At 37.7% G+C, this 15,219-nt stretch overlaps 1 protein-coding gene and 1 long non-coding RNA gene across 4 annotated transcripts in view; one reads left to right on the plus strand and one right to left on the minus strand.

Moving 5' to 3' along the window:
* The window catches only part of aPKC (protein kinase C iota type), a 227,409-nt gene that overhangs the window by 24,370 nt on the left and 187,820 nt on the right, over window positions 1-15,219 (minus strand). The window lies entirely within an intron of this gene.
* LOC114251233 (uncharacterized) lies at window positions 10,379-15,108 on the plus strand. Its single transcript, XR_016325576.1, has 4 exons — window positions 10,379-10,779; window positions 11,473-11,555; window positions 12,486-12,667; window positions 14,668-15,108. It is a non-coding gene; the product is annotated as an uncharacterized LOC114251233 (long non-coding RNA).

The following is a 15,219-nucleotide window of genomic DNA, read 5'->3' on the forward strand; positions in this document are numbered from 1 at the left end:
CTAAGCAATAAAAATAAAATCTTCTGTTCTGTGACAGGCTACCATTAAGGTACATAATATATATTAATGCAAAGTTATTTTATAACATGAAACAGTTTTGATGACTTAATTACTTCGCTTTGGTAAAATCATGACCATTTGAAAGCATCCGTCAAGGCCTACTATATTATTATATATATATTTATGTATATAATATACAATTTAAATTTTAGTACTTTTGTTCTGTGCATTTAGGAGTTTAGAGGGAAAAAAATGCCTAAAATAGAATCACACTTATTTATTTTATTGACAATGTTATGTACACAATGACTCATTGAAAACTTTTGTGCTTATTCGAAATCGGAAACATCAAATTCTTTTTCAAATTTTCTTTGTGGACGCATTTTCGCATATTACCCTCATTTTAAGGTTCCTCGCACCATGTAATGTGCAATTGAATCGTAAAACTGACAGCGGTAAATTGAGCTGAATCGGTTCTCACTAATCCAAGGACAATCATGATTCGGTGATTGAATAAATTGGTGGAGGCGATTCGGTCGGTGGAAACATTTAGATTGACAATGTTGATCAGAAATCTTGAGGCGATTTTATTTGTGTGATTTTCTTTTGTTTCTTCGGATGCCTTCTCAGATTCCAACTGCTCCTTCGGTCTAAAGGAGAAGCCTGGGGCATTTTGAGTTTTGCCACTTGGTCTGACTAATGTCTCATCCTTCATCTTGATCTATTACGGTCTACATGGTCCGTAATTATAAAGTTTTCTACATGTATTTAAGTCGACAATGAAAAGCAATGTCTGTACCTTTTACTAAATTTGACAGTCAGTACTACATTATATTATATAACCTGAAAATATCAATAATTCATAATTTTGCAGTAAAACAGGGGGAACGTGTTTACTTTAGATAATATTACGGGTCGGGCTTTTAGAATATCACACTGATTGTCTCAATTTGTTGACAGTTCCGTTTTGCGGGATTTATTTTGTTGGACTTTGGCGATAGATGTAGCAAGAGTCGTGTCATCAATCTGTTTATCTATTTATTATATAACTAGCCTATTTACTGTTAAGCGTTTTAACCTTTTTATTTGATACTTTGCTCAACATACTGCTAGTGGCTTTTGTTATGCCTTGACAAAACATCACAGGTTACCGATTACAGGATTTCACATATTACCTACCAACCTGTGGTAATTTCGCTACAAAAAACCTTGCGATTTTGAGACATTTTTCAGACTTTGCTCTGCTTCCGACTGTGTGTCTGGTATGTCGGCATTTACTGAATGGTCATAATAAAAAAAAAAACGTGATATTCAGAAGAACGTCATAAGTTGGTAACTAGACCACTCAAAACATGGTACGTGCGATAGGTAAGGGCGCCCTTCGATACTGAAAGACATTTTTTATATCCACCTCAATATACGATCAAAGTCGCGATTAATTCGGTGTATGCGTTAATCTATGAGAACGAATTTTCAATTGCTTTGAACAGTTGTTGTTCTTCACCATTGCTTTGCGGTAGAAATGGGCATATAATATTTTGTGGCCGTTTACATGGATACTACTTCATCAATAGTCATCATAGAAGAATATTCACTTTATCTTCTTATCTCATTACTTCTTCACTAACGGTGGTGGGGTTCATAAAGAATTGTATCTGTATGTGCGGTACAGCAATGCGTGTTCCTATTTGAACACTGAAAAACAACAAAAGGTGGGAGTCGGTAAACACTTTGTGGTGTCTATGGTTGAGGGTCATTAAGCGCTAATTGAGCCGCCATCTTCAACTAATCAGGCTTTAGCAAAAAGAAAACGAAATTTATGTAGAGTACTCTAGTAGCGCATACATTGCCGCGTGTTAGCCAGTGTAGCCGGTTCCGGTCCGTTTCCGGCATCCGATACAGCTCGTTAGGCGCGCCGCGCCGCAAAATTTACATAAACATTTGTTTTAGAATTTCGATAAAATGTTTGCGATCATTGCGAATCGTTCCGAGCACGGATTTCGGCGACATTTTATTCGAGAGTTACTTTGTGTTGTGACTTGTATAGGGCTAATTGAATTAAAACTAATTTGATACATTATGTTGTATTTTCCCAATCTATTCGCTAACCTAAGAGGCTATTTCAACTACGCTCTGATGGGTAGGTGAGCTCACAGGCTCAACCTGAGAGAATTTGTTAACTAGCCCAAGCAAGTGCAGTGCTTTGCAGAATCTACCACCGGATCGGCATCGCGACCCACTGAGACGATCAAGCGAGAAACTTAGTGGGCGAGATTATGTAAAATTACAGCTTGTATTAAAATTAAAAGCGATTGGAAGCGGTTGGCATGTTTTGACGGATCACATCGTTTCTTCGAGATAACTTAATCTAATCAAGTTATTTCTAGATTTTTAATGTCATCTCCAACAGCGTTTTTGTAACTACCTATATAATATAATAATATTGTTTGAACGTCTCTTTCTCGTATTATTCGTAGTCAAATATCTCCTCAGTGAGTCGCGATTTCGATCCGATGGTAGATTCAGTGAAGCATTGACCTAGCTGGGGCTAGTTATAGCTAATTCGTCAGGCTGAGCACCGTGAGTTCGCCTACACGTTCAATGAAGCTGAAGCTACTGTAGCTCCTTGATATCACGAGGATAGGTAGGCAAAAAAAGGTGATCAGGTGCATTTCAAACTGGTTTACGTTACTACCGATTTTGGAACTTCCGTCCACAGCGTTTCTAAAGCGCTACATACACCATGTTCTTCTTTGAACGAGATTTGAGGAGACTCCTCAGCGGTGGACAGCGGCTTGGCAGTGTCAAGGTGGCAAGTTATACTAACTTTTCGTGTAATTTACTTTTAAAAGTCCGTCTATCAAAGACTTTACATGTCCTTCTTCAAACGAGGCTTGTGGAGAGTATTACGCGATTGGCAGCGACTTGGCTCTGTTCCTGGCATTGCTGAAGTCCATGGGCGACGGTAACCACTCACCACAAGGTGGGCTGTATGCTCGTCTGCCTACAAGGGCAATAAAAAAAAACTTAATTAAGAGGCAAAGCTTGCTGTACCTTCGATGGTGGGGATTTTGGAACTTAAATTCCTCGAGTACCATACGCCGTTTGTCTACAAAGACAATTAAAAGTTTTTTCGCGTTTAATTCCTCTCTGACGCACGTGCTAAAGGAGTTTTGATCTTAATCCGGTCGGTTCAGAGCGAGGCAGATCGTCCACGAGATCTACAACCAGTGATTCTATCTTAACTATAATAATTACTAAGTAAATCAATGTTAAGTATAACAAAAATACACATGAAAAGCTACAAGACACATGACATTGTATTGTAAATGCGATAATGTTATCTTCAGCCGAGCCTAATGTAATCGGAGCTTCACAGACACGTACTTTGTTAAGATCAGCACGTTATCCGCCCGGTATGGTGACACGTTATTGTTACGAAAGGTTTGATATCTTCAAGGGGAATCAAGACGATTGTTTTGATTTCCTTTGACAATGGTGGCTTATCTTTGAATTGTGAATGTGTAGTCGAGGCTTGTTCGCAAGATCAAAATTGTCTCTCGTTTTTTTATGCTATTAAAGATGCCAATCGCTATGTTTCTAATTGAGATAATTACTCGTAGGACTAAAACTATTAAGACATAGCATTTGTGTGAAAATTAGAAATTTCAGACCAACCGTCTCTAAGAAGATTTATGTTATTTTGTGATTAGACTACGTGATTTTTTAAAATTTATTTTTATTGCTTAGATGGGTGGATGAGCTCACAGCCCACCTGGTGTTAAGTGGTTACTGGAGCCCATAGTCATCTGCAACCTAAATGCGCCACTCAACTTGAGATATAAGTTCTAAGATCTCAGTATAGTTACAACCGCTGCTTCACCTTTCAAACCTACACGCATTACTGCTTCACGGCAGAAATAGGCAGGGTGGTGGTCCCTACCCGTGCGGACTCACAAGAGGTCCTACCACCAGTAACGCTGAACAGTTACGGAGGAAATCAATATTTATTAGCTAAATGATATTGTAGTTACTTTTTGAGGCAAAAGAGTAATACGTTGTTGCTTGAAAGCTGTGATAGCAATTAGACAATAAAATTGCGACGCCCATTTCATGCAGTTGCATTCACGTCTGTGATACGTATGAGCTTGGTAATAATTCGAAAGCAAACACCTCCGACATGTTTACTCACTTAGTGCAAAGAAAAATCGTGTTTTTTTTAAACCAGTAAAGTAAAGCGAAGTGTTATTGGTTGTTATACTTAGTCTGGCCATAAATACTGTTACAATTAAAAATAAACAAAACATTTACATTTGAATTTGGAATCTGTCAGTTTTCTCATTTTGGCGCCAATACATTGTACAATATTTTGCGCTATTGAAATGGAGTGGGCTGATAAAGAGAACCGAATCGCTGTGATTGCATTACACAAAGTAGGTATGGAGCCAAATGCAATTTTTAAAACTCCCCGTACGCTTGGTATTAGTAAAATTTTCCCATGGAAAGAGTGCGTGCTTCTATTGATAACTGGCCTCAACGTTTAAAGGACTATTGCAGCCAATGGAGACCACTTCGAATAAGCTTTTTATACTTTAAATTGTTTTATATTAAACTAACACACTGTAAAAGTAATAAATGTTATTTACAATAGAATTTTTTTTCCTTTGTCTCAGTATTTATGGCAAGACTAGGTATACATTGCGCGTTATATTGAAGATAAAAAAGAATGTATTTTTTTTATTGTATAATATATTATAATTTTATTTACCGAAATACTAGTTAACATCCTTGTTTTTCCAATGCCGTTCACGAGTCATGAAAAAAAACCAAGTACATACTTACGTTATCTAAGCCGTAAATACCTATAGTTTTAATAACTATAATGCAAATGTCAAATCGAAGCTCAAAGTATCCCCTTCTGTTAACATCAAGCAAACAAAAAGTTTTATCGTAAGTCTTGAAAGAATGAACATTTAAATTGATAGGTAAAGTTAGTGAGTTGTATATAAGTTTTGCATTTGTTAGGTGCGTCGTGACGGCGCCCTTATGACTCCCTAAATAGTATGGACTAATAGATTTAGTTTTAAGCAGTATACTTTTTAAGTTTGTTTTGATGAAAACCGAGCGTTAGGTTGGCTATGATTTTAATTAGGACGCGGACAAAGTTTATATGTTCTGTTGTGTCAGTGATAATTTCATTTTTACTGGTGTTAGGACCTCTTGCAAGTCCGCACGGGTAGGTACCACCACCCTACCTAATTCTGCCGTGAAGCAGTAATGCGTTTCTGTTTGAAGGGTGGGGCAGCCGTTGTAACTATACTTGAGACCTTAGAACTTATATCTCAAGGTGGGTGGCGCATTTACGTTATAGATCTCTATGGGCTACAGTAACCACTTAACACCAGGTGGGCTGTGAGCTCGTCCACCCATCTAAGCATTTAAAAAAAAAACGCAGCCTCTAACTGCAACAAAATTTACTTTATAGCATTCTATTAGCACATTGTGAGGCCGATGGTATCCACCATTCTGATTACTTCTATTACGAAACATTTCAGCCTAAAGAATAAAAAGTGGGTAGGAGAATTTATCACAGTACTTCGAAATTTAATGCTGAAGTTTCCGGCTCACGGGACGATATTTTATGAACATTCCTTTGCGGTTAAAGCAGTCCGTTTATGGAATGCACTACCCTTATTAAGCAGCAAACAATCGTCCTCGCCGGAAATTTTCAAGTTCAGATTAAAATCGCACTAACTTGCACAATAATATGACTCCTACGATATAACTGTATAACTTGCTACTTATTTTGTATTTACTTGCATATATTTAGCATTTATTTGTATTTTATCGTATGTAAGACTATCTTATATTGTATTTATTTTTCACATGTGTATATAAGTATATATTTTATGTAAGTTTATTAAGATATAGCACCGTGCATCCTAGTTTGCTTATTTCTCTCCCTGCAAGGTTGCGGGTCGCTTTCAGTGATAAGGCCGCCAATTTATGTTACCGTCTATTATTTGTGTTATATGCTTACTCTGTACATGTGGTATCCAATACAGAGTTATATTATAATTATTAAATATCTTGGAACGATATCAAATCTAAATGATAGACGCATTATTGCAAGTGCCTTGAATTATCATCTGACACACTGAAGTTTCTAAGAATCAGGGGCTATTAATACAGTCAAACCTGGGTAAGTGAGAACTGGATAAGTGAGAAAACTCTATAAGTGAGAGTAATAGCCAGGAACCGTCATTTTGAGCTCCCAAAACCTCTATTAGCGAGAAACAGAAACCTCTGTAAGAGAGAGTCGTTTTTCCCTCATGGACCTCCGTAAGTGAGACTGCTACTTACCTATACCTCTTTAAGCGACAGTCGAGCTTTATTTATTTATATTATTCAGGAGGAACAAGTGAAAAAACTAATTACAAATTTAACATCTGCTATTTTATGACTCATTCTTAACTTTTGTAGAAAGAACTTCCTTCCATTGTTTTTGTATTGTTTTCTCGTCAATATTGAACCTAATCTATTTCGTGGAACTAAATAACGTTGTTATTTTATCGCATTCTTTTTGAATGGATACGTGCGCCTGTGTACCGTCCTGTTTGTCGGACTTACTCAGTTTATCGTTAATCAATTGCGAAGGAAAGTTCTGTTCTGCATCATGTCAAAACGGAAATTTAAAGTACTGTCATTAAGTGATAAACTTAAAATAGTGAATGCGTTTGAATCCGGAAAATCGCGAAATGAAATTCAGACGGAGAATTAGCGAGAAACTCGGGTTAGTGAGAAACCTCTTTAAGCGAGAATGAGATTGTGCTCCCTTGAACTCTCGCTTATCCAGGTTTGGCTGTATATATTTGGTGCGCGTAAGTCGTCCATTGTCTATAATTGCTGATGACATAAAAGTTTGCAGGAATACTCAAAGCATTATTATATTTTTTAACCGAAAAGGGAAGCAGCTTAAAAATTTAACATGTTTTATGTGTTGCCTTAGAACTTTCTTGTAGGTGAACTGATCATGATTTTTTTTTTTGAAATCTAATGCTTCTCATGAGGTCCCATTTAAATTTTATCAACATTTGATCAGTATTTTTTGAGCTATCTTCTATATCTTGTTATTTAATTTTGCTTTGCATCAGATTTTCATTATTGTTAAAATTTTGTAGTATTCATATCCATATTTCACTGTGATATTTAAATATTTAATCTGCATTAAAAAAAATAGAGATTTCAAATTTAACTATTCAATAATAAACCAACAAGTAGTGTAGTTTTAGTGAACAAAAATCTATTTACAAACAATATTGTTTAGTTTTCTTTAATCAAAAAGACTATCCCAAAATAATGGTCACCCACCGTGCACCGCTGTCTCGATAGCACACAGTGGGGTGTCTCCCTATTACTTTGTTTATCCGATACCTCACTCGACTGCGGGTTCGCAAAACTCATGTTCGAAAGCTTCCCCCTATCGTAGGTACAGTAAGCTTTTTACCTTAATTAAGTCTCTGATCGACGAACTTTTGCATGCAAAACGTATGTATATGTGAAAAGGTTAAGGAAATTATCTACTTTTATTAACTTCCAAGGCAGAGAAGCACGCAGCCCATTTTCCTTTTTTTTATGATTATAGGATTACTGGTGGCCCTGAGGCTTTTCCAGTTTCACCAGGACAGGTGAGCGAGCAAAGGCTTAGCCAGGAGGGGTGGGATTAGCTAACAGCTACCCGAGCGCCTCCTAAGGAGACCTAACAACTCGAGAGCAGCTGTTTCGCGAATGAATCTACTACCGGTTCGGAATCGCGACCCGCTGAGAAGATCCGGCGAGAAACTCAGCGTGCTGATGCATGGGTAACACACAGTCATCTGATGCGTGACCGTCGCTTAAAGACTGTGGCGTTCTCGACTGTTGAATCATGTATAATTTTGGTTGTCGGGGTAGAATAGTACTGTAGGTACACAAACACACACGCACACGCACACACCGAAACACACACACACGCACACACACATTCGTTATGTATAACTGGTAGTATTATGGTATATAAAGTGCTTTTATGGAAGAGCGGAGTCTCCTAGTACAGGCTTGTACGCTTAAAAGGAGACTCCAATCAATGTATTGTTCGTTTTTGAAAATAGAGAATTTTTGTATTTTGTTGGTATATAACGACGAAGGGAAGATCTTCCACCGAGCGGGTGCTATTACGCCGTAGACCGACGGTCCGAATGTGGTTGTTCGGAACTTGTATATATGCACGCTTATGTTGAAAATCTCATAAGCGAGATTCAGGCACTTGTCAATTATCTTGTATTGTATCATGTCTACCCGCCACAGCACCACCTTATCTCTTCCTAGTCCCAATAGACCGTTTTACAATACACATGTCATAAAAGACGACTAAGGAATTCAAAGGAGATTGAGTGGCAGCGTTCTTTCGGAATCCTACAAGCGAACTGAGATCGTTAACCGGAATTTGCGGGTAGGTACCACCATACCGCCTATCTATGTCGCAATGACTATGTGTTCGACACCACACACCCAAACATATTATCAACGTAACATTATCTATATATTAATACGTGAAGCAAAAACTTTGTATCCCTTTTTACGAAAATTGCGCGGACGGAGGAGTATGAAATTTTCCACACTTATAAAGAATATAGAGAAGAAGTGCACAATGCTAATATATTTTTTAAATAATGCATAAAAGATACATTAAATCAATAAAGAAAACATAACACACACTACATACCATATATTTGACGCACACACGCATGCATACTATTTAAGTGAAATTTTTGTTCTTGACGTCTGTTGTCAAATTGAGAATAGATTAAATATTGTTTGTCTTTGTTAATATTTTTTATAGTGTAGGCGAAATTTTTGATTATAGAAGTATAAAATACAATCATAATAGTGTACAAACTTACAATTATAATTAATTATAGTCGAATTTCGACTACTGCGGGACCACTAGTAAACTTTAAATGTACACAGAATAGATATTGGCTTTGTTTCGTCGAAGTCAGTGACGCGTTACCAGATAAACGATTTGCGTAACTCGAATTTCAATTATTCACAAAATATACGAGCGTATTGAAATCGTTAATGAATGAAACAAGTTAAATAGTGTTTAATTAAGTTGAGAAATCAATTTCGCATATTTCTCGACATAAGAACAAAGGTCGAAAAGCCATTTGATCTTTACAAATTAAACGCAAAGCTATTGTATTTATATGATAGATTTGCTACCGTCTCTTAAGTCCGTCTCTATACGGGGGTGGTGCGGTCAATGGCCTTATACGGGGCACCCGTGTGGGGCCAGTCCCTGGCCGTGGGGGTAGCGAAGTTGCTGCAACGGCCGCAACGCACCATCGCGGTCAGGGTCATCAGTGGTTATCGCACCATCTATTTTGAGGCGGCGTGTGTACTGGCTGGGACGCCGCCTTGGGTCCTGGAGGCGGAGGCGCTCGCCGCTGACTATCAGTGGCGGGGCGCGTGAGAGACGCACAAGCCCGCCGCCGTCGAGCGGGGGCCAGGAAGGCGGATCTCGCCCAAGCCCTGGCCCTCTAAGTGTTTCGGGTCCCCCTCATATGTCAGTCTGGGGCCCGGCGAAGGGGGCCTAAGAAGACGACGTGCAAGCTGCTCTGCACGCGTTTTACGCAAGAGCATCCGGGTGATGGAAGGCCGGCTATCCTCGACCCACGCTGGTTCTGACCCAACGGGGTATTTCGTAGGATAACCCATTCAAACCGGCGCCATCTAGGCGGGCTCCGGATAGCCTGCCGACCGAGAGGGCTGGTGGTCGTGGCGCCGACGACCGCCAGTCCGGCGTCCCGAGGGGGAGGGTGATGGGAGAGATGTGCTCCGCACTAAACGCTTCACTTTCCCCCCTTTGCCTTTTCATGGGTTCTGTCTCATGCGAGGTTCGGACGCGGGTTGTTGAGCGACAGGAGGTTTTAGTCAGTTCGACTCCGACATGCCCCGCCCTTCATCCCCAGGGGAGGGCGGAAGTCCGGCGATTTCCTCCTGACCAAAAAAAAACCGTCTTTTAAGTAATCGAGGAGTTTAGGGAGTATCATCGGTAAAACATTTACATTTGCTATTAACGTTTCGGCACGACCATTCTGCTAAGAGTGTAGCGACAAAGAAGTAAGATTAAATTAAAGGCATTATTGGACATTTTGAGTCATAAATAACAGACAGATCGTTGTCACTGGTGTTAGGACCTCTTGAGAGTCCGCGCGGGTAGGTACCGCGCGTCGGTCGTCCACCTGTCTAAGCAATAAAAAATAAAAAAAGAATGGCGTATGTGTTTTTTAAATACAAACTAGCTAACGACGTTTTTTTTTTGGAGTTTATGGCCTGGTATCTAGACCTTTAGGCCAAGTCTTAAGTATTTTTATTCGGTTTATTATAATTTCCCCACTGTATTTTTGATGAATTTATATAGAGGCACGTAATAGGATCTATTTTTTAACATATCACTCAGGCGGCGGGAGGGATCTTGCACTGTCACTTGATTTTGCACTATGTCACTAATTTCACTGACAAGAATCAATCTGTCAAACGAAAAGCACTCACATTTAAATATGAAATGTTCGATATCACCAACCGAATCATTGCAGAAGGTGCAGTAGCTGCTCTCCACTATTCCCAACCGAGCTAGGTGGGCTGGGACGGTCGAGTGACCAAAACGCAGTCTGTTTATAATCGTAATAAAGTCCCGACTGGCCATTTTCAGTTTGTTATACCATGGTGCTACAGGTAGATTTGCTTGAACATTTCCATACCATTTACCCTTCTGTTCTTGGTCTTGTTTCCAAAATTCGACCCATAAATTATTGACCTGGTTGTCAATAGTTTGATAACAGTCAGTCAAAGGTACTTTTACTATGGAGCTAACATCCAACATGTTGGTTCCATCACGTGCAATTTTATCTACTATCTCATTTCCAGTTATGTCCCTATGTGATGGAATCCACATGAAAGAGACCTGTATACCCTTTTGTGCATAATCAAATAACAATTTTTTAATATTATACAAATATAGTTTTTTTTAAAGTCAAATCTGAGATTGGTTAAACTTTGGACCATACTTAAACTGTCTGTTAAAATTAAAAAGTTATTAAAACTATTTATACGTGCGATCCTCTTCAGGGCTTCGAGGGCCGCATATACCTCTGCAGTGAAAACACTGCATTTAGGGTCCAGAAGAAAGCTTTGACCAAACTTAGATTGGGGATCATAAACAGCACTGCGCACAAAGAGTTCACTTTTACTACCATCTGTATACAAAGTATAGTAGTTATTGTTGGAAAGAAAACTTAACAATTCTCTATTATTAAAAAATTTTTTAGTAACAATATTGGTCTCAAATATAATACAGGAATATGGGTATGAGTAACATGTCCACTTTGATTGTTTAATTACATTTTTAAAATCTTCATTCATTTGCAGTACAATGAGAGGCAGAATTGGGAAAGAACCTCGTAAAAGCTCACCTCCCGAAGTCTGCTGGGCTGAGCATTGTACAGGAAAAGGTACTATTTTTTGAGAACGTTATCATTACCAGATAACAGCTTTAGTAAATATCTCTCTATTAGCAGAAGTCTTCTAAGACACAGTGGCATTATTTTGGTTTCAACTTCCATAGCTCGTATGGGAGTTGAACACATAGCCCCAGAAATAATTCGCAGAGCTTTGTTTTGAATTATGTCTAGTTTTTTTACACAACTACTATTTGAGTAGGCTAAACAACTGTAGTCGAAGTGGCTTCTGACTATAGATTTATATAGCATACTTAAAACATTGGGGTCTGCACCCCAAGACACACCAGCTAAACATCTTATAATATTTAAGCCCTTAAGAGAGTTAGTTATAATGTGATTGATGTGTAAATTAAAACAAAGTTTGTTATCAATGACAACACCCAGGAATTTATGGTTTGGTACAACTGAAATTGGATGATTATTGTAGAGTATGCCATTAGAGGGAAAATCTTTACTAAAAATCATGGCCTTGCTTTTGTTAGGGTTAATCTGTAGAGCCAACCTGTCATTATAATATATGTACAATTGATCTAGAGCATTGTTTATACTATTTACAGCTCTATCTACATTATGGTCTGTACAATATATTACAAGATCATCTGCAAATTGTAAAATATTTACACCTTCTATATTTACAAAATTAAGAATTTGACTAGTATATATATTATACAGCAGTGGAGATAATGTAGCCCCCTGCATTGTACCTTTGGAGACCTTTCTGGGACCATGGAGAATATTATTATGCCTTATATACAAAGTTCTATCTGTTAAAAAATTAAATAACCAATGGCAAAGTATGCCTGGTATACCAGTGTCAGAAAGAACTTGAACCAAAATGCCAGGATCTACATTATCAAACGCACCTTGAACATCCAGAAAAACACAAACACTGGACTTATTATTATTATTGGCATATTTCAGATCTGACAAGAGAGAGATGAAGCTGTCAGCACAACTTCGCCCTCTCCGGAAGCCATATTGAACATGTGGAATGATGTTGTTCACCTCTACATAAGACTCAAGACGCATCTTTATCATGTTTTCATTAAGCTTTCCAACACAAGATGACAATGATATGGGACGATATGAGTTAGGGTCTTCAGGTGGCTTGTCATGCTTAAGTAGAGGGATTATACACTGTGTTTCCCAAGATTCAGGAATTTTTTTTAAGTGCCAAAGAGCATTAAGATTAGCTAATAGTTTCTTTTGAACGGACTGATTTAGGTTTTTGATTAAAATATATGGACAATCATCTAAACCAGGGGTTGTGTTTCGTCTGGATTGTAAACTTGTACAAAACTCACTCCAAGTAAAGGGCTCTATGAGGAAACTGGACTTTTGAAGACTATTATTAATTTGAAAATAACTTTCTAGATTATCAATAACCCTACATCCATTCTGAGATAATTTTTCTAAGAGAGGGACAACAAATTCGTCTTTATATGTTCTATTATTGCATTTTATTCGTTTAAATAACTTGATGTATTTCCAAATAATACTAACAGGTGTAGTTCTGTTAAAAGTATTACAGATGTTCGCCCAACCATTGCGTTTATGTTCTGAAATAGTCTTTTTCTTAACAGCATCAAGTTTTTTATAATTAATGTAATTATCAATGGTTGGATGTCTTCTGTATAGTTTTAAAGCTTCATAAGTTTTAATAACACTCTGTTCACATGTGTCACTCCACCAAGGTGCTGGAGGTTTGCAACGATAGTTATTTGCTTTGACAAACTTTGGCACAGTATCCCTCTTAAGTGTATCAAGCCTTTCGATAAATTCGTCATATGACTGTAATGGATTCTCATTATTAACTTCAAAGTTAGAAAAAGCAGTTAAAGATAGCTCATTGTATTTCGTCCAGTCTGTCTTGTTGTATAAGAATTTTTCAATGGGAGGATTAATTTGGTATCTATCAACGGACAATAAAACACGAGTAAGCGTAGGAAAATGATAGCTCCCCATAGAATCATCATGCACCCACCATTCGCATAGTGGAGTGATTGGAGCACTACAAAAACTGACATCAATAGCCGATGGATTTCGGTTAGGATAATTAATAGTAGTGAAGCTACCATTGTTAAGGACACATAGATCAAATTCATCAATTAAATCGTATAACTGATGACCCCGACTTTTCGTGGTCATACACCCAAATGCCACATGGTGAGCATTGAAATCTCCAGCCACATATATTGGCTTAGGCAAATCTCTAATTATATTACGCAGTTTACTTATTCTGAAGCTACCATTCGAGGGAGGACAGTATACACATAAAATCGTTAAGTGGTTACCACTTACATATAACGATAATGCCACAGTCTGAATGTCTTGGTAAAATCTGGTTTGAATAATATTATATTTAAAATACGGTTTGATCAAAATTGCTACTCCACCATGCTCATTTTGAGCATTATGATAGTGGGAATTATATCCCGAAATTTTAAAATGCTGAGTATCTTTCAGCCAAGTTTCACTGAGTAGACAGATATCAACATTTTGCTCAGCTAAAAATTTAGACAATAAAGGTTTTTTTCTATGTATACTTTGAATATTGTATTGAGCGATACATAACTGCTGTATGTTCTGTACTGTACTATCCATTAATGTGACAGATTTTTTAAAAGTAAGTCTTTAATGAACAGTGTAGTCACCGGTTCATTATCTGTTTTATTACCCAATTCAACTAAAGTTTGGACCATTGCCATCAAAATATTCTTATTGTTTGCAATTTGAGCCTTAAGTTGAGTTTGGTTCAAGTTGGGTTCAGGCACTGTTTTATTTACATTATTTACAATTTTTACATTTTTATTTAATTTATGTACACTTTGGTTTATTGATGGCAGGGTCTTAACTATGCTGCTCGACTGTGTAGGTAAAGATGGAAAATCAGATGTCGTAATTGTATTAGCCACAGAGGCATAAGTAATGTTACCCTTCTTTTCAAGTATTTTTTTCATTTTTATTGGGCAAGATTTGGAAATGGCCAGGTGAGGGCCACTGCAATTGACACAACACAAGTTCTCTTTTTTATCACAGTCTCTGAAATTATGTTCCCCAGCACATATCGAGCAACGTTGTTTACCATTACAAATTTTCGCAGGGTGGTTGAACTTGAAGCACCGGAAGCATTGCTGCAACGGCGGGACATATTCAAACACCCTGAACGAAAATAGGTCATATTGGATGTTGTCGGGCAGAACATTTGATAGGAAAGTTATACTAACAGTCTCAAGACCTACAGTACTTTGACCGACTTTTTTCGTGAATCTTCTCACTGAAATAATTTCATAGATCGAAGACAGTTTCGTATATAAATCTTTGTTCGAAATGTTGGTAGGCACATATCGGATGATTCCAGTTTTTTCTATTTGCGCTGCAGGAATATGCGCCTTCAAGTTGTGCTTTGTTAAAAACTCTGTATTTGTGATGAAATTATTTGCAGTGTTGTATTGCTTAAAAACAACTGCAATTTTGTTGGCATTGACTCTATGTAAAGCTACTACACCTTTCACTTCCGAAGTAAAAATATGATTTAAGTAAACTGGGCTTTTATTTCCAAGTTTAACCTGTTGGTCCTGGCTTTCAACAAACACTTTGAAGTCCGTATTTGTACAATGTTCAGGATAAAGTCTCAGATAACCTGGCTTAAAAA

This window comes from Bombyx mandarina, chromosome 03 (genome assembly GCF_030267445.1).
Source record: "Bombyx mandarina strain Sakado chromosome 03, ASM3026744v2".
NCBI lineage: Eukaryota > Metazoa > Arthropoda > Insecta > Lepidoptera > Bombycidae > Bombyx > Bombyx mandarina.